This window comes from Bos indicus, chromosome 4 (genome assembly GCF_029378745.1).
Source record: "Bos indicus isolate NIAB-ARS_2022 breed Sahiwal x Tharparkar chromosome 4, NIAB-ARS_B.indTharparkar_mat_pri_1.0, whole genome shotgun sequence".
Taxonomy (NCBI): domain Eukaryota; kingdom Metazoa; phylum Chordata; class Mammalia; order Artiodactyla; family Bovidae; genus Bos; species Bos indicus.
In genome coordinates, this window is record NC_091763.1 from 11,276,977 (window position 1) to 11,295,723 (window position 18,747).

An 18,747-nucleotide genomic window follows, 5' to 3' on the forward strand; every position below is an offset into this window, starting at 1 on the left:
GGAGAGTAGGTCCCCAAATGCCTGTTCTGTCCAAAGCCTGCCAACCAAACAGCCAAAGGAGGCTCTCCCACACCGAGTCCGGACACCCTGGATTGGCGCTTTGCCCTGGGCTTTGGAGCTGGTGAGTTCCTGGGTGCGCGGGCAGCGTGAGCCCTTTAGGAACCCTCCACACTGTAGCCTCGTGGGGCTTGTGGACCGAGCCCAGTTTGTTCTCAGCGCTAGATATTTTGGGGTCTCGCGGATGCCACTTTTAAAAGTGGGAGTGCATGCGGTGGGGTTGAGACCCTTTCCTTCACTTCTCAGTGAGCAGTCATGGGTCTACACCCGCGGGGTGGGGAAGGTGGGACCGGTGGCCGTGCGATGAGATTGTGACGGAGCCTCTCTCACCTGCTTCCGTGTGGACCTTCTCTCCTTCCCCTGGATTCGAGGAGTGGCTCAGCCAGTTTTTTTTTTTTTTTTTTCAGAGGACGTTTTTCCATATGTAGCTGTAGACTTGATGTGTTTATGGGAGGAGGTGCATTCAGGGTCCTCTAAGGTCTCCATTTTGAACCGAGAACTTATAAATCTCTTAAATGAAATCGTAAATCTCTTAATTGAAGCCAGTATCCACATGAGGGGCTTCCCAGGTGGCGCAGTGGTAAAGACTCCGCCTGCCAATATAGGAGATGTAAGAGACACCGGTTTGATCCCTGGGTTGGGAAGATCTCCTGGAGAAGGGAACGGCAGCCCACTCCAGTATTCTTGCCTGGAGAATCGCATGGACTGGAGAGCCTGACAGGCTACAGTCCCATAGCAAAAAGTCCCACACAGCTGAGCGAATGAGCACCACGCATCTACCTGAGACCTGAGGTATACTGATAAAAATTATAATTTTAACCTCTAGTTCTTCTGAATCATTGACAAAAAGGTCTTCTTTATTTCCAAAGCAAACAGGAGTAGGAAACAGCTGTAACAAACTGAGAAGTGTATCGTATTATGGGTTATATATCCTAATTTCCTTCATCATCAGGACTCATGATAAAATGATTATATTATTAAAGGAGTCTGTCACACTAACTCCATGAACCTTTGCCCAGAAGTTGACTGTTTCATAAGTGAAATCAATAAGCTGATGAGAGCATTGTTGTTCTTTCAGTTCATTTCAGTTCAATTCAGTTGCTCAGTCGTGTCCGACTCTTTGCGACCCCATGAATCACAGCACACCAGGCCTCCCTGTCCATCACCAACTCCCGGAGTCCACCCAAACTCAGGTCCACTGAGTCGGTGATGCCATCCAACCATCTCATCCTCTGTCGTCCCCTTCTCCTCCTGCCCCCAATCCCTCCTAGCATCGGAGTCTTTTCCAATGAGTCAACTCTTCACATGAGGTGGCCAAAGTATTGGAGTTTCAGCTTTAGCATCATTCCTTCCAAAGAAATCCCAGGGCTGATCTCCTTCAGAATGGACTGGCTGGATCTCCTTGCAGTCCATGGGACTCTCAAGAGTCTTCTCCAGCACCACAGTTTAAAAGCCTCAATTCTTCAGCGCTCAGGTTTCTTCACAGTCCAACACTCAAATCCACACATGACTACTGGAAAAACCGTAGCCTTGACTAGACGGACCTTTGTTGGAAAAGTAATGTCTCAGCTTTTCAATATGCTATCTAGGTTGGTCATAACTTTCCTTCCAAGGAGTAAGCGTCTTTTAATTCCATGGCTACAATTACCATCTGCAGTGATTTTGGAGCCGAAAAAAATAAAGTCTGACACTGTTTCCACTGTTTCCCCATCTATTTCCCATGAAGTGATGGGACCAGATGCCATGATCTTTGTTTTCTGAATGTTGAGTTTTAAGCCAAGTTTTTCACTTTCCTCTTTCACTTTCATCAAGAGGCTCTTTAGTTCCTCTTCACTTTCTGCCATAAGGGTGGTGTCATCTGCATATCTGAGGTTATTGATATTTCTTCCGGCAATCTTGATTCCAGCTTGTGCTTCTTCTAGCCCAGCCTTTCTCATGATGTTCTCTGCATATAAGTTAAATAAGCAGGGTGACAATATATAGCCTTGACGTACTCCTTTTCCTATTTGGAACCAGTTTGTTGTTCCATGTCCAGTTCTAACTGTTGCTTCTTGACCTGCATATAGGTTTCTCAAAAGGCAGGTCAGGTGGTCTGATATTCCCATCTCTTTCAGAATTTTCCACAGTTTATTGTGATCCACACAGTCAAAGGCTTTGGCATAGTCAATAAAGCAGAAATAGATGTTTTTCTGGAACTCTCTTGCTTTTTCCATGATCCAGCGGATGTTGGCAATTTGATCTCTGGTTCCTCTGCCTTTCCTAAATCCAGCTTGAACATCTGAAAGTTCACGGTTCATGTATTGCTGAAGCCTGGCTTGGAGAATTTTGAGCATTACTTTACTAGTATGTGAGATGAGTGCAATTGTGCAGTAGTTTGAGCAATCTTTGGCATTGCCTTTCTTTGGGATTGGAATGAAAACGGACCTTTTCCAGTCGTGTGGCCACTGCTGAGTTTTCCAAATTTGCTGGCATATTGAGTGCAGCACTTTCACAGCATCATCTTTCAGGTTGAAATGGCTCAACTGGAATTCCATCACCTCCACTAGTCACTCAATTGTGTCCAATTCTTTCATGACACCAAGGACTTTTGTAGTCAGCCAGGCTCCTCTATCCATGGGATTTCCAGGGCAAGAATACTAGAGTGGGTTGCCATTTCCTCCTCCAGGAAATCTTCCTGACCCAGGGATTCAACCTGAGTCTCCTGAATTGGCAGGTGGATTCTTTACCAGTGAGTCACTAGGGAAGCCAGATGAGAGTATGGCCACATGCATAACATTTTAATAACTTTTCAAAACTTCCACTTGAGGGAATAACTTATGATCTATTGTTATCTCATTCTCCAACGAGAAGAATCAAGAAAGTGAAGAGCAGATTTTTCAAGAGGTAGGATTATCTTACGAAAACGTTCCATTCAGCGTTTGTGACAAGGAAGTGCAGCATCTGTCAAAATGGTTCCCATTTCTTGGTTTTAAGGAACTGTGATTATAAACATGGCAGTGAAAGTCAAACATTATGGTATGTTTAGAGGCTGAAGGCAAAATTCCTTGAGATTATAATGATATCTTACTGCATTCTCTCTGAAACACTCTGGCATACAAGGGAGCAGATTCTGTAAATTAGTAATTGACAAAACAGCATGGCATGTTCCTTTTTCTCACAGTGTTCCTTCTAGAATTTGTCTCGATAGAACCATGTGTCCTTCATGATTGTAAGATAATTTTTTTTTTTTTTTGGAAGATGTGCTTTAAATTTTTAGAGTGACTCTAACAAAATGAGTTTTCTTATTATCAGGACAGGTTCAAAAGCCTCTTGAGAAGGAGTTTATTTAAACGAATGTCCAGTACAACTATACATGACATGAATTTCCAAAGAATATTCAAGGCATTCATATCATGAGGAGGGGGAAAGGGAGAGGGGAAATATCATGAAGTAATTTTATCCAGATTTAACCATTGCACCAGTTCCCCTAAGATCAAAATATAATTTTCTTTTGTTCTAAAACTGAGCTTTGCAAATTGAGTCTGTATTTTCGGTGACACATGGCAAAGTTCAGAAGAACCCAAAGCTGCTTGATAAATAGTGTTCATTTTATTATAATATATGTCTCTAAAATGTTTCATGGTAAACATTTTAATAACAACACAAATAATACAAATATGGATAAATAATTACTGGAATACAAAATTCTCATGATTAAGCAGAGTCTCTTTGGACTGGGCCATTAGAACCAACAAAGGGAATGTAAACATATTTTCTGCCGTTTGTGTTAATTACATTGAAATGCTGTGGAAGTGATGTTCTAAGGAAAATAGACATTTGATGAAGGATTTGAGCATGTTCACTCTTGTGATCACCAGAGATAATATTTAAAAATGGTTGATAGCTCAGATACAAAGTATCAAAAAGGAACTCAAATGAATAGGTATTATATTTACATAATGAACTACTTAGTAACTGTTTGTATAACTTTAGTCCTCCTGCATATGGTGCAGTCATCATCTCTAAGTTCTGAGATCTATCCCATTTTATCAGGGAAGATATTTTAGGAAATACAGAACTATGCCTAGGGAACTAAAAATCAAGTCAATTTTATTGTCCGTACTGATTTAACCTCGGCTTCTTAGTTCTAGTACATGGGCTTCTGTTTTTTTCCTAGATTTTAAACACATACTTATAAAAAGTTCTTATTTTACTTTTTATTGCCTGAGTCCTTTATTTAATGTCTTCCTAGTTTCCTAGCTCCTAAAAGGAAGGGTCCATGTATTACTTTCTAATTACCCTTCTCCAGGCTTTTTCTCTCTACTATCTTTTCCCCTCTTTGTTTTCATGAAATGTTCATTTCACCACTGTATAAGTTATCTCTATCTTCTAGCAGGAATACATTGTACTAATTGTATATTCCTGGTGCTGATACAGATCCTTGTGTGTGTGTGTGTGTGTGTGGTGCATGTGTATGTGCATGTGTATGGTAGGTTTTTAATCAACTTTTTCTTTCTAAATGAATGTATCAGTCTAGATCTACTCTCCCTTATTAAACAATACAAGTATGGTCAAATCCATCATAAAACAATCTTCCTTTTGGTTAAATGCATAAAAGGAGCCCCAAAGAATGTCTAAGTAGTCTTTCACATTAAAATGTCATATTCCAATATGTACAGAGTCCACAGTGATGGATGTTCAAAACTGGATTCTCTGACTCACTCAACTCATCTCCATGCTTTTGTCTCTGTCTTTGATTGTTAGACCTGTACATTCCTCACCCATTGTTTATCTGTCCGCCCCTAGAGCTCCCTGTGCTTTTTAGTATTTTGGTTCCTCCCCCAAAGTCTATCTTCTAGCCTGGGTTGTTTGTCATCCTCAGTCACTTCTTAGTCTATTGTTGAATAGGAGGGTGGGAGAGAGTGTTTTCAGATCTTGAAAACCAAGGGAGAAGGAGCAGAAACCTCCCTGATGTCATTATCAGAGAAGAATCTGAAATAGTATCCCTTTACTCTTGCAAATAAAGTTGTCATTTATTACTTTATTATGTTAATTAATAAAAGTTCTGGTGATATAGCATTAAAAGTATCTACCTTTCCTTAAGGAAGTAGTCTCTTATTTACTTTTTTTTTCCATTATGTTAGAAGAATAGCTTTAATCCACCTTGGATTGCATTACAAAAGGCATCCTTTATAACCTCCTTTTATAACCTTGATCTCTAGAGTAAAGGTTTTTACTCTAGCAGTTGTGGATACAGGCTATAGAAAATAGTTCAGAAGGTGTGCGGTGGGCTTTTGGACTTGCTTTGTCTTACTACTGATGAAAAGAAAGTGAAGTTGCTCAGTCTTTGTGACCCCATGGACTGTAATCCCAGCCATGGGATTTTCTAGGCAAGAGTACTGGAGTGGGTTGCCTTTTCCTTCTCCAGGATGCTATCAACTTGTATGTTTTAGTTTGCTTGACTCTTACTTTACAAACTTCACAGATGGCAACTGCTTATATGGATACAAAATTTTACCTGTTAACCATATTTTACAATGCTATGCTGTTCTTGGCTAGGCTTCCCTTACCTGTAACTGGATTTCAGTCCATTCCTGTTCCTGCCATTGACTTTAGCCTTGACCTGTTTTATTTTGTTGTTTACTCACTCAGTCCTGTCTGACTCTTTTGAAACCCCAAGAACTGTAGCCCACCAGGATCCTCTGCCCATGGGATTTCCCAGGCAAGAATACTGGACTGAATTGCCATTTCCTTCTTCAGGGGATCTTCCCTGAAGATCGAACCCAGGGATCGAACCCGTGTCTCCTGCATTACAAGTGAATTCTTTACCACTGAGCCTTGGGGGCAGCCCAGCCTTGTCCTAGTGGTTGAATATATTTTTCTCACATGGCTTTGTGTACTTCTACAGCATCTAATCTTTTGGTGCAAGATAAGTTCTCAAGGGGAGAAGGGGGTTGGGATGAATTGGGATATTGGGATTGACATATGCACACTACTGTGGATAGAGAACTAATGAGATAACTAGTTAAGAACCTATTGTGTAGCACAGGGAACTCTACTCAGCGCTTTGTGGTGGCTCAAATGGGAAGGAAATCCAAAAAACGGGGGAAATGTGTGTACATATAACTGATTCACTTTGCTGTACAGCAGAAACAAATACAACATTGTAAAGCAAATATATGCCAACACAAATTAATAAAAAATAAAATATTAAAAAGAAAACTACAAGTGGATTTACCATATAACCCAGTAATTAAAGATTTGGGCAGTTTTCCTGGAGAAATTAAAATTTATTTTCACATAGGTTCTAAGAAAAAAAGTTCTCAAAACAAGAGAATGAAGACATTAAAAATAACCTGGTACATGCAAATACATAACCCAAACTTGTTTTCTTATAAACCAAGTTTGAATTCTTTGGTGACGGTAGTGGGCAACATGTGTCTGCAACCTTGGAATAGAAGTAGATTTTGAACTCAGCTGATGCTTTCTAAAGTCCATTTTTTTTCTTTCTTCTTGACACAACAATCAAAAGTGATGAAACTATTACTTCTGTTGGAAACTGTTTTTATGTGATTAAGTGAAGATAGTTCTCCCCTTTCTGGCCATGGAGGGACAGGGAACATGGCATAGACCAGGCAAGTCAGAATAACCTATCTTATCTCCCTGGCCACTTTGTTCAGTGATAAGCATATGAGCTTGTAACTTATTCAGGCTGATCAGAGCCTCTCAAGGTTTTTTGTTTGTTTTTGGTTTTTGTTTTTTAGCTTAGAGTTGTTAGGGAAGGCTCTAAAAAACAAAAAACAAAAATCCATTAGCCTATAAGTGTGAAATATAGGGGTTACCACAGACGATCATCTTATTTACTTTGAAGAAGCCAAAGAGAAAGCCAGCAGGAACAGAAAGTTCTAGGAGATGGCCAAAGAGGCAGTACCCTCTATCTAGCCATGCTCGAAACCCCAGAACCTGGCTCCTTTGCTTTGGCCACCCAATGCGAAGAGCCAACTCACTAGAAGATACCCTGATGCGGGGAAAGATTGAGGGCAGGAGGAGAAGGCGATGACAGAGGATAAGATGGTTGGATGGGATCATTGATTCAATGGACATGAGTTTGTGTAAGCGCTGGGAGATGGTGAAAGGCAGGGAAGCTGGGCGGGCTGTAGTCCATGGGGTTGCAGAGTTGGACACGACTGAGAATCTGAACAACAACAACAATGGTGTGAATTAATGCACAAATGCCTTTCCTTCCCAAGAGAGCTTGAGTGGCAATTAGTGAGTCAAATTTGACACTGTAACACAAAAATTGAATAATTTCTTTTAAATCTGAAACCAAGAATTTGTCTCGTTTCAGATAAAAGATAATATAGGAGACATGTATTTGTATTTGAACTAGCTAAGATAAAGAATTCAACATAGCAACACAGTATAGGCAGATAAAAAATATTTTTTCAAGAGACTAATACCACAACCACACAAAAAAAGTATTTCTGTATGCATTTGGTTAGGGACTCCACTTATTACATAACCAAGAAAATGGAATAATTAACTTCATTTGGTGGGGCAGACTAGACAGGTCTAGATATTCAGATGCGAATGGGCAGGAAGGTGGAGAAATACAAGGAAGAGAGAATGTGGAACCAGTTAGATATTAGTAGGAAATTCTAGTCTATTACTTGGACAATTACAAAACTCTCTTTTATTGGCCATAATGGCTTTCAATATGTCCTATGCCCTATGCACATCAAATATCTCTATTTCTTGTAACATGTCTGTATGTATTATTAATTCTACTTTACAAGAAGGAAACTGAGGCTTAGAAAGTTGGTAAAGGCCATAGAGTTAAAGAATAGAAGTAAAGTTTGAACTCATAGCTTGATTTTAAAGTCCAGTGTTTTCTTTGCTTCTTGATACACCAACCTACTCCCTTGGAACAGGGACACCAGAGAGTGCAGTGACTGTCAATACATTGACCTCATCAGGTTCCAGCAGATCTTGAGGTGGGCAGGAAGATGATTGAAATGGCAGTCTTGCTTTTGGATATATCCTTTAATTAAAATAATATATCTGCTGAAGGTGATGAACATAGTTTGCTAGCTTAGGCAACAGACTGTGGAGCCAGGCTTTCTGGATTCAAATTATGGCTCCAGCCGTCTCTAGTTGTGACATCCTAGATAAACTATTTACCTCTTTGTGTTTCAGATTCCCTATTTTTAAAAAGGGGCTATTAATACTATATGGGCTTCCTAGGTGGCCCTAGTGGTAAAGAACCTACCTGCCAGTGCAGGAGATGTAAGAGATGCAGGTTGGATCCCTGGGTCAGGAAGATCCCCCGGAGGAGGGCATGGCAACCCACTCTAATTTTCTTGCTTGGATAAACCCCATGGACAGAAGAGCCTGCTGGGCTACAATCCATAGGGTCACACAGAGTTGGACACAACTGAAGCGACTGAGCATGCATGTATTAATACTATATACCTCTTAGGACTGTTATGAGAATAAAATATGGTAATGTTTGTGAAGCCCTTCAATAGCATTGGGTGCATAGTAAGTGCTACATAAATGTCTATTAAATAAAATAACTTTATTATTAATTTACAGAAGGTCTAAGTATTGTGTTTTAATATTAGAGTATTTTTTACCTTTGAATTGGTTCCTCCATGTGAGGATTTGTCAAATTTGACATTATTTTCTTTTCTGTTTTTAAATGGTAGAGGTACGTAATTCTTTCTTTCTTTATTTTTTGGACACTATTTTCATTTTGGCCTGGATTGTACTTTGATGTGGGGGCTGACCTGTGTATTTCAGGATACCGAGCAGCACCCCTGGTCTCTACCCACTAGATGTCAGCAGCACCTCCCCCATGTGACGGCTAAAATTATCTCCAGACACGGACCAATTTCCCAATCGCGATGGCGAAATCATCCCCTTTGAGAATCCTTGCTCTCCGCGTAGGAGTTAAAAGCTATAAACCTCGGGTTTGTATACCATTATTAGCACTGACCAAGTTATAAAGTGGAGCCAATGACCACTATCACTGCTACTACTACAGACGTTTCAAAGTCAAAACTCAGTACCTTGTTAGAAAAGTTCTTGAAGGAATAAGATCTTGTCGCCAGTTTGCTATAAAGCCTGCAGAATTTCACCACCCTTTGCTAAATATGGCTCTTTCTGTATTCAGTGTGCTCTGGTCTTGCCCTGTCTTTGTGCGTTTTCCCCGGGTGCCCTTCTCTGTGCAGCGCTGCCGCGTGTCTACCAGTAGGTGGTATCCATGAATAATAGGATCCACAGCCTTTCCTTCGCAGGCGTGCTCAGATTACCTCTTCCACCTGCTGCGCCGAGCTCCCTCCGTAGGGTATCCTACTTCTTTCCTCTAACTTGCGGAGGCGGGGTGGGGGGAGGGGAGGAGTTTTCAAACAGAATTTTGCCTTTCCTTATTGTGAAGGAGGTTTGCCACACTTTAAAGAGCAGCAGATATTATGTATGAGTAACTCTACGATATGAGTTGGATGCCATGACTTGTAAGCAGAATATCAGAGGCAATTCTTTGCTGGACATTTAGAATTCTGCTACTTTGGGTATCCAGATTGTGTTATTTCAGTCTTCTTCACTGACCACGAATTACTGTATCCACAGTTCCATGTGTTGGTATGGGGACTGGCTTAAGAAGACAAAAAAAGAAGACTGAATAGTACTTTTACCTACTGCATTTTAAATGCCCATAAAAGCACACTGTCTCCTCTATTCATATATCACAGTCAGACTGTTAAGACACTCCAATTCTAGTAATGAATTATAAGCTTATAGAAGTAAATCGTATGCCATTTTCATTTTCATATGTCACAGGATATTTAAAGGTTTCAAATTTCAGAAAGATGTATATTAGATAGTAATATTATAGTTTATAAAATTTTAGTATAGTACATTTTAGTCCTTTCTTATGCAACAATCTGAGTCTACCACATCTGCCTTCTCTGGATTTTAAATTCTGATTCTTCATTCATCATCATGGAGGAAGCTACATTGCCTTTATTACATGGCCTGAATAGATCAGACTTGCTCTTTGGAAAATGGATACAGGAAAGCTTCAGAAATAACGTTGTCATTTATGAGCCAAAAAGGCAGAATTAAAAGCAAACATTTTTCTGGGAAGTAAAGTGAGGATTAATCTTCAAAGAAAAGTTGAAGGGTGGCTTTCTAAATTAATTTATTTCATCTGACACATTGGAAGGATTTTGCTGTTTCACTTCCCTTGGGCCACTTCTACACTTGTTATAAAATCAGGATGAGTCTATCATTGCCTCCAGCTTTTCAATCTATATCTGACCTTGTGTTCCAATCAATATTATACTGATTGGTATTAATATTGCAGAGAGTGAAATTGACTGGTTCAACGGCACCTTGGTTTGATCAGTTGTTAGGTATAGATCTAGTGTTAAGAATTCTGTTACTGATGAAATTATGATCAAACAAATGACCCCCTAGTAGAATTTGGAAAGTTTAGTAAGAATAGATTATCTTCAGTTAGTAAAATAAAGTGAGGCTTTACTAAACAATATGCACCAGGAAGTTCTAGACATATTTTTATTTTAAAAATTATTAAAAGTTTGGAAAATACTTTTTTATAATATTTTAAAGGTTTATTTACATTATGATAAATTTGATTGATCTATCTTCATTATCATCATTCATCCTTCAGTCATAATGTTTTGTCATATATATATGTATTTAAAGAAATCATTGCTGGAAATCTCTATGTGTATCATCATCTCATTCCTATTTATCCTTCTCTAATCATTTTCCAGAATATAGTGCTTATCATACCATGTAAGTTTTTACTGCATGTACTGTTATTCTGCTTGTTTTATAATAAATGGTCTCATATTCAGTGTTCCCTCTAATAACTTGTTTTTTAATTCAAATTAAGCTTAGTGAGATTCATCCACATTGATGCAACTCTTACATAGATGGGTAGAGTGCGATTTGTTTATCCATCCTTCAACTGAAGGATATTTAGGTTGTTTATAGCTTGTCTCTGTTACAGAAAGGGCTGCAATGAGCACGTGTGTGCATGTGTGAGAGGGTCTCCAACAGAGAATTGCTTGATTATAGGAAATGCATCTTCAAATTTATCATACATTCTCCAAATTGTTCTTAAACTCATACTTCCTTCAGCCAAGTATGAGAGTTTTTCTTATTCCATAATATCATTAGTAATTGGTATTATTAGACTCCATCTTGTTTATCTTCACCAATTGAGGATTATGAAATTGTATCTTATTGTGGTTTTATGTTGCATTTATCAGGTCAACAGCCTATTGCCTTACATTTATTTGCTATTGAGTTTTGCTTTTCAGAAGAATTTTGTGTTTATATCCTTTGTTACTTTTTTCTCTTTGGTTCTTTGACTTTGTTCTTGTTGATTTACAGAATCTCTCCCACCTTAACCCCTGCCCCCATCTTCCAATATCTTATTTTGTTATTTGTAACATCACAATTTTTATATGTTATTTTAAAAACAATTAGAGTTAAATTTTATTTTCCTCACAAGAAAAAGTTACATTTTCTTCAGTATTAAATCTCTAAAGTATTCAAATGATATACACAAATATAAGAAATTTAAGACAAATGAAATTATATGTATACAAATTACTATCAATATAGATTTTATATTATTTATCATTTCTCTTCTTTTCTGTATAAATAACATCAAAATTTGCCTTTAGCTTGGTCAGTAAATCACATTACATTTAACCTGTATTTTAGGGAAACAGTGCCCTGCAAAAATCTTTTTAATCATTGACATTTTCCTTTTGTTTAATAGTTCAACAAATATATTATTTTATCCACGAAACCTAGGTCTTTTAGTAATATTGCTTGGTAACTCTGAGCAGTATTTAAAGTTCCATGAATTTCAGTTTCCTCACTGTAAAATGAGAAGGACCAAGAAAGAAAATCATGAAATATCCCCACTAACTTAAACATTCTGTATTAGAGACTCACACAGACTTACTGAGTGTAAAACAGCTGTGACTGTTCTCATTTCCATTTTAGCTTCTCACATGCTTTTTTATTCTTTCTCAGGGCCCCAGAGATCCAAACTATTCTTATTCCTTTTCTGAACTATAGCCCATCTAGTATAGTGACTCTAAAATTATATATTTCAAATCTCTGGGAGCCTGTAGAGTCACTGGAGTTATAAAGAAAATGTAAATCTTAAAATGCATCAGATATTTCCTATAGATTAAAAATGGCTCATATGTATGCACTCTAATTTTTCAAATACAAATGGATGCTCCTATGATTAGTAAAAATTTTTTGCAGGGCATTTTTTTCCCTAATGGATTATGTAAAATTTAATTTGTGATTTACTGATCAAGGAAAAGGTAAAAGATTTTTGTCATTCTGTGTTTTATGGACAGTATAATAAAAAAAAAAACTAATCTGTTGTGAAGATACTTGGAAATTTTGGTTTTTGATAATGTTAGGAATACTAACTGTTCTTATACTATTTCATTGTTTCTTTTTTTTTTCAATATGAGTTTCTTCTGAAAATAAATCTGTATGTCAATTTTTGGTAAGGCTTTCTGGAATATTACTATAGGAAAAAAAAAAGATAACAGCTTGATATCCTCTGTGCCCCATGGCCTTTATATGCACCTTTACTTTTTTCACTTTTGAAACTACATCTAATTGAGTATATCTGCCTTCTTTACTGTGGGTTTTCCTGGTAGTTCAGATGGTAAAGAATCTGCCTGCAATGCAGGAGACCTGGGTTTGTTTACTTGAAGATAATAATTGTTGCTTACTTACTATTGATTTCTCCATGATACCTAACATGTCATTGTGCATAGTTAGTACATGCTTAATAAAAATTTTTTATGTTGAATTGGATGATTCTGTGATTCTACCGGGAGACTGGAAAGCTGCTAATAGATCAGAAACAGTGAGCGGTCACCTGTTCTGGGAAAGCGGGAATGACCAAAGGACATGTCTCCTGATTAGAATATCATTCAATAAATATCAGTATTCTGGGCTACCTCAAGGACCATCCTGATACTCAAGGAAGTCCAAGGATCCTTCATCTATTTCTCTTGAATTTTGCATGATTAGGTGATTAAACAAGGGAGGCGGCAAGGTGGGGGTGGGGCGGGTTGTGAAGTTTGCCAAACAAAGATTAGACATCGGAAATTTGTTACATTTGTTTAATACTCTACAGCTTTCAAAATGCTTTAATTACTATATATTTTGTCAGGTATTGTATGTATATTTTATGGGACGCTTATATTTGCATATTTCTTAAATAGATTGATATATAAGAAATTAAGGGTGGAGGTGTTCCAGAGGATTCCTTGGGTCTTTGATGGTGCGAGTAGCCTAACAAGTCTAAATGCAGTTCCACGAAATGTATAAAGGGAAGACTTATTGAATGATTGAGTAGTGATGGTTTAATGAAAAGCAGGATGACTGAGTTAACATTTTGTCAGATATTCAAAATATCTCTAGAATCCATTCTTTTTCTTCCAGAATGTCTGCATTCTTCATGACCTGGCTGACTTTATAGTTTTCTTAATGGTGTCTCTTCCCCTTATGTATGTTCTTTTAATGAATTCATCTCTCATATTGTTGCTAGTCATTCTTTTAAGGATAGGACTCCTCATTTCTGTCCCGTTTGGAAACCTCCAATGGTTGTCCCACTCTGGCAAATAAAGTATAATTATATTAGTTAGATGTGGGGAGATGTAGTTAGGGTTTCTCAATAACATTTTTCATGATCCTTCTAAGTTGCCTAAGGGACTTAGATCTGTTTTCCACTGGGAGAAACTGCCAATATCTCCAAGGGGTTGGCACCTGGCTTTTTCTAGTACTTTTCTGAGCAGCTGGCACTTAAGTCCAGGCTTTTTAATGTCAAAGAAGTTTATTTCAACCCAGACTCTATGAAGACTAGTTCATCTTGTGCCATAAAAAATAAAGTCACTGTGGGAATGGGGCAGGGAGGAAGAAGAACAGTCACATGGCATGCCCCCTATACCCTGTTTCCAGGGACTATCTCCAAAGGATGCCATAGGATGCTAAGAGATGGAGAATCTTTGAAACCATTGCATTTCTGTCCATGAGTTTGGCCCATATTAAACCCTCTACAATACTCAAGGAAAATGAGATTCTTGACTGTATACTTCAAATATGCCTTTCTCCTTATTTTCATGCTTTTTTCCCTATTTTATTCCAAGCTGTTTGCTGTTCCTCTCATGTTCTGCACATTTATACTCTAATTACTTACATTCACAGTCTCTTTTCTAACTTATTTGCCAGGCAGTCCTACAGTCTTGGTCACCATAACAGTTAAACAGAGCTGTGCCATAGAGCTTTCGGTTGCCTACCACACTAACACCCCATTTCTGATTTTTTTCATCTAAAAAAAATTGTCTTTGTAAGCATACCAATTGGTTGATGGTTTAACCATGAAAAAATGATTTATTTACACTGATATGGGCAACTGTGTTAGTGGGAGAAGAAACAGGTCTATATCACAGTATAGTATCTCTAAGTATCACAGAGTTCTTAATATGCATGCTTGAATATGCATGTTTATACAAAACTCCAACCCTCTATTTGTTTGATATATATATATTTTTATTCTAACAGGTTACTAGTCAGCTTTCAGTGGGTTGTCAATACAAACTGCCCCCAAGATGGTTCCTAGAACTGCCTACTTAACATGTTCAAATTAGATTTATAATTCAAATCATTGAACTATCATGTAATTATAGAATAAAGAGTAGTCTAGTATCTGAGGATACTTTGTTTGAGAAAGAACTTTATGCAGTTCTTTCTTGCTAATAATCTTTATGCTGCTGCTGCTGCTAAGTTGCTTCAGTCATGTCCAACTCTGTGCTACCCCATAGACGGCAGCGCACCAGGCTCCCCTGTCCCTGGGATTCTCCAGACAAGAACGCTGGAGTGGGTTGCCATTTCCTTCTCCAATGCATGAAAGTGAAAAGTGAAAGTGAAGTTGCTCAGTCGTGTCTGACTCCTAGCGACCCCATGGACTGAAGCCTACCAGGCTCCTCTGCCCATGGGATTTTCCAGGCAAGAGTACTGGAGTGGATTGCCATTGCTTTCTCTGAATCCTTATGCTAGATGATAATTATCCAAATGTGTGAAAACTGTATTATGCTTCTTTGATGAAAGTTATACAAAAACCCAGATATTTACCTTCCATTGTACCTTATATGTTGCTGTTCTGTTGCTAAGTCGTGCCTGACTCTTTGCAACCCCATGGACTGTAACCCTCCAGGCTCCCCCTGTCTATGGGGTTTTGTAGGCAAGAATACTGGAGTGGGTTGGCCATTTCCTTCTCCAAGGAATTTTCTGGACCCAGAGATCAAACCCATGTCTCTTGCCTTAGCAGGCTCTTTATTATTGAGCCATCAGGAATGTATCTTATATGGATGCCAACAAAAAAACCCATGGGGTATATTCAGTGTTAAGGATAGGGTATGAAGTGACTAGTTTGGTGGAAACATGAATTAACTGTAGGAGAGAACAAGAATAAGTAGAGAGACTATGGTAAGGAGAAAAAGATGGCCCCAAGCATTCTTCTTATCTGGTGTAGTCACATCTTTTTCCAGTTGTTCAAATACAAAATTTTGGTACTTTTGCGAAGATATTTGATGGATGAATTGAAGCCCCAAATCTGTTAACCTTAAGATAAACAGATTGTCTTTGTGGCTCTGATTTGACCTTGAAATCATCTAAAAGCAGTGAATTTTCTTCAGTAAATTGAAGAAGAGGTCAAGAAATTCAAGGCAAAATAAGGATTTGATGTGCAATTGATGACTTGAAACTGGAAAGAAAGGAATGAAGGAAGCTTCTAGGAGCTGGATGACAGGGAGCAACGAAGGAAATGGGAACCCAGTTCTACAATTAGGACTGGATGAAGAACAAACTGGAATCAATATCACAGAGGGAAATATCAATAAACTCAGATATGCAGATGACACCACTCTTATGGCAGAAAGCAAAGAGGGAGCTAAAGAGCCTCTTTTTTTTTTTTTTTTTTTTTCCTTTAAAGTATTTATTTATTTATTTATTTTAAAATTTTATTTTATTTTTAAACTTTACATAATTGTATTAGTTTTGCCAAATATCAAAATGAATCCATCACAGGTATACATGTGCTCCCCATCCTGAACCCTCCTCCCTCCTCCCTCCCCATACCATCCCTCTGGGTTGTCCCAGTGCACTAGCCCCAAGCATCCAGTATCGTGCATTGAACCTGGACTGGCATCTCGTTTCATACATGATATTTTACATGTTTCAAGGCCATTCTCCCAAATTTTCCCACCCTCTCCCTCTCCCACAGAGTCCATAAGACTGTTCCATACATAAGTGTCTCTTTTGCTGTCTCGTACACAGGGTTATTGTTATCATCTTTCTAAATTCCATATATATGCGTTAGTATACTGTATTGGTGTTTTTCCTTCTGGCTTACTTCACTCTGTATAATAGGCTCCAGTTTCATCCACCTCATTAGAACTGAGAGCCTCTTTATGAAAGTGAAAGCAGAGTGTGAAAAAGCTGGCTTAAAACTCAACATTCAGAAAACTAAGATCATGGCATCCAGTCCCATCACTTCATGGCAGATAGATGGAGAAACAATGGAAACAGTGAGAAACTTTATTTTCTTGGGCTCCAAAAATCACTGCAGATGGTGATTGCAGCCATGAAATTAACAGACGCTTGCTTCTTGGAAGAAAAGTTATGAAAAATCTAGATAGCATATTTAAAAGCAGAGATATTACTTTACCAATGAAGGTCTGTCTAGTCAAAGCTGTGGTTTTTCCAGTGGTCATGTATGAATGTAAGAGTTGGACCATAAAGAAAACTGAGCACTGAAGAATTCATGCTTTTGAAGGGTAGTGTTGGAGAAGACTACTTGAGACTCTTGAGAGTCCCTTGGACTACAAGGATATCAAACCAGTCAGTCCTAAAGGAAATCAGTCCTGAATATTCATTGGAAGGACTTATGCTGACACTGAAGCTCCAATACTTTGGCCACCTGATGTGAAGAATCGACTCTTTGGAAAAGGTCCTAATGCTGGGAAATATTGAAGGCATGAGGAGAAGGGAATGACAGAGGATGAGATGGTTGGATGGCACCTACTCGAAGGACATGAGTTTGAGCAAGCTCCAGGAGTTGGTGATGGATAGGGAAGCCTGGTGTGCTGTAGTCCATGGGGTTACAAAGAGTTGGACAAGGCTGAGCGACTGAACTGACCTGAAGTAACTTAATTCTGCCAATAACAAGAATGGACTTTGAAGTAGATTTTTCCTGAGAGCCTACACATAAGAACATGGCCTACCTGGTATTTTGGCCTTTTAATGCCCTGAGTAGAGAACCTAGCTCTGCCTGTTTCAGGCTAGACTTTAGACTTACAAAACTGTGAGCAAATGAATTGGTATTGTTTGAAGACACTCATTTGTGGTAAATTTGTTACTCAGCAATAGAAACTGAATGTAAAGGACATTGCAATTATTGGAGTAAGAGAAAATAGCAGCTTGGGCTATGGTGATGGGCAGTGAAGACAGAGAAGAAAAGAGACAGAAGTAAGAGATTTTCAGGAGCTAAAAATGATATGGCTTTGTGAGAGATTGAGGAATAAGGGAGATGGGTTAGTTAAAGCAAGCAGGGGTCTGGTTTGTCACAGTTCATAGTTTGTCACACTTTGGAAGGCCACCATGCTAAGTGGATTATGTGATGGTTGTGGAAAGTGTGAACATGAATTGGGCTTTACATGTGTAGAGTTTGATGTACTTTTGAGACAATCAACAGGAGATGCCAAGTAGGTAGGTAATTATGAGTCATTGGTGTACTAATGATAAGTAAGGTCATGAGCATGGATGAAATCATCAATGGAGGGTATGGTAGAGGGTAGAACTTCAAGAATATTAATATTAAATGGCCAAGTGGGGGTCAATAAGCTCACGTAGAGATAGGAAGGCAATCAGGTAAATGAAGTGTTGTGTCATGGAATCTAAGAAGACAAGTATCTCAAAGAAAAGAACATTGTCATTGTGACAGAGGCTCCTAAGATATCGTGACATAGTTCACTTGGAATTCATTGAATGAGTTTCTTTTGGTTACCTTGGAAAGAGCTGTTAGCATGAAGTGATGGGAGCATAAACCAGATGAGTGAGATGAAAGTTAGGGTGAGAAAAAGAAAGCATTAAGGATTAAAAAACTGAAGCATGTTGCTTGTGAAGGGGAGAAGATCAGGAAGTGGCTGGGGATGTTTGTTTTGTTTACTATAGAAAGCACTTTACATATTTAAAAGCCAAAAGAAGACTTCCCTGGTGGTCCAGTGGTTGAGAGTCTGCCTGCCAATGCAGCGGACATGGTTTCAATCCCTGGCCCAGGAACTGAGATCCCACATGCTGCGGGGCAACTGAGACCACAACTACTGATGCCCACAGGCCCTAAAGCCCATGCTCTAACACCGCGTAAATCAATATTCTCAAATTGACGAAAGTTTATCCCAAATATATATCTACCCATCTGTACGTCAGTATCTATCTAAAATCATTTGTATCTATTGTAAATTTTAAAAATATTTTGAATATTTATATTTAAATCTTTTATATATTATATAATTTCAGATCAGAATATCATGAAATTCATGATATATCTGTATCTGTGTATATTTTTAAATTTAA